Here is a 2,761-nt window from a genome sequence, read left to right as displayed (position 1 = left end):
TCACTTATTAAAATAACCTACAATGGGTTACCCGACAGCCTCTTTAGTGCCTCAGCCTCCATTGCAAGCCACTTCCCAACATGACATACAGATAATCCACCCTAAGCTCAGCAAAAGAAAAAGATCACAAATGACATAAACCACACATCAATTCTTAAACAAGCAACTAGAATGTACTAAAATATTACCGATCATAATCACAGATTTCACCAATACGATCATCCTAATAGGATTGATCCAAAATCAAGTATACATATACCAAATCTGTGTCATAACATGAAATCACCAAAAACAAATCATATAATCACCTCAGTCCTATACAAGCAACTGAGAAGCAAATCAAAGATAAGTGATCAAAAACTGAAAGGTTATATCAGGCAAGTCACACCATCCACCTCAGTTCTACAGAAGAACTAGATAGCACATCAAAACATTTGATCAAACTCATCATAGCACACACATGACACATCACCATGGTCGGATGTAAAAGATCGTAATCAAAATATCATCATGACATCCCAACACAAACCCCCAAGCCTCTAGTAAACATCCTGATAACTGGTTAAAGCTAAGTCAACCTCGAAACCCAACATTAGTAAACCACATGTCATAAAGAGTACATACAAAAGTCATTTTCATAATTCATACGATTTTGAAAACACCAAGGTTTAGTCTTCACTATTAGTTTTCTAGTTTTCAGTTTTGTTTCCAAGTGTCATAAGTACTAAGTTAAACCTGAAGCCCAACACAAGATACATCATACATTTCATCAAAAGTTTAACAATTGTTTTCATAGATCATTTGGTTTTCAAAACACAAAAGTTTGATATACAATCAAGGTTTTAGTTTTCATTTTTATTTCCAAAAATTATAGTACCTAATTTTTTTTATCTTAATCAAGGTTTCAATTTCCATTTCTCTAGTTACCAGATTCACTATGGTTTCCAAGTTCACTAGAATCTTAGACGATTCAAACTAATTTCATCTAAAGTTGTTTCAACATTGTTTCATAGTTCAATTTGTTATCAAACATAAGAGTTCAGTAACTGTACACATTACAATTTTTGTCTTATTAAGGTGAGATAATTACTAAGGTTTTTGTATCATAAAATCTCCTTAGTCTTATAAATTATTTTCATATAAAAAATGCACCGACAAACAAAATTTTGATTTAACCAAATTTTCCAACTTCACAAATTACACTTTATTATACAATTTCATTTTAATAATAATTTAATTAAAAACTTCAATTAAAAATTATTACAATTAAAATCAATAATCATTAAATTATTAAAGATATTAGTTATTTGTATTTATTAATAAAATAATCTCATATTTAATTATTAATAAAATAATTATTATTATGATATTATATTTAATATTTACCAAATAATAATAAAAATTAATATATTTAAACACGTTTATTAAATTATGTAAAAAATTAATAAATTAAAAAAAACTATTTTAAAAAATAACATATATAAAAGAAAAGTGTTTATGATGGCTCGTCGACCAGGCAGCAGCACTAGTGCTGCAGAATGTTGTCGTAGCAGTACATGTTGCGTAGTGGCAATACCAGACTGTCAGCGGAGAGAAAGGAGACTGGGGGGAGAAACGGGGGTGGGGGGGTGGTGGCCCCACCCACCTAATTTATTTTTATTTTTAAAAAATTTTAAATAAAACAACAAAAATCCCCCGCAAAGAAATAAATCACCATTCAAAATCTTCTTATTTTAAAATTTAAAATTTTAATAATTATCATAGTAGTTATAAATTATTGCGGTAATTATTTAAATATATATATACTTTTGATAGTTTTTCCAAAATAAACTTGGTATAGAAATTCGGACCAAATAGTCAAAAATCTATATAACAAAATTGGTTTTCTTTTCAAAACCCACATCCTGACTAAAACACCCAACTATTAAAATTCACAGAATGAGGGTTTTAAAACTCCATTCCTCAAACACAGATAACTTCGATACGAAGATAAATTAAGATTGACAACAGGATTTCATCAATGATATCAAACAAATCTACCAATATCTTAGAACGTATATATCCAAACACAAAGTAGACAGAAGATTGGAAGATGGAAATCTTATTGTGTAAATTGATCACAAGATTCTACTTGAATCTAATGCTAACACGCAATCCCACGAAGAATGTGAGAAAACCCATTTCTTCTAAAAACTTCCTTCCCTAAAAATCACTTCTCCATGATATCTCGGTCCTTGCAAAATGAGCTCCTGATCTTTGATAGAGTTATTTTCTAATTTGGGGCTCTGATTGTGCAATCACGTGAGGGAACTTGCTGATCAATATTCTTTTAATATTTAATTATCTTTTGTATTTTCATGGACGCTTTTTGCAATTTAAAATATCTTTATTAAATTAATTTTCTTTCTCTCTTTAATTAATATATTATATTTTAATTTCATGCATAAATTTTATGCAATTTAATTAAAATAAACTTTATTAAATTTGTGTTTCCTCTCTTTAGTTCATTATGAGACATTCTAATAGTATATTTATTAATTCAACTAATAATATTATTTAGAGTTTATTATTTAAATAAAATTCTTAAATAATAATTATTAAATTAAAATAAATATAAAAATGTCAAAATTAGAAGTTAAATAAAATCTTTTAAAATTTAATTATTTTATTTTATTAATTTTTTAATTAATTAAACATAATTAAATACCGATTTTCTATAAAATTTTCATTAAGTTAAATCATTAAATTATCTTTTAATTTG

Source organism: Cupressus sempervirens, chromosome 2 (genome assembly GCF_028749045.1).
Source record: "Cupressus sempervirens isolate cs-2001-9-10 chromosome 2, ASM2874904v1, whole genome shotgun sequence".
NCBI classification, from domain to species: Eukaryota; Viridiplantae; Streptophyta; class Pinopsida; order Cupressales; family Cupressaceae; genus Cupressus; species Cupressus sempervirens.
This window is presented reverse-complemented; position numbering follows the sequence as displayed.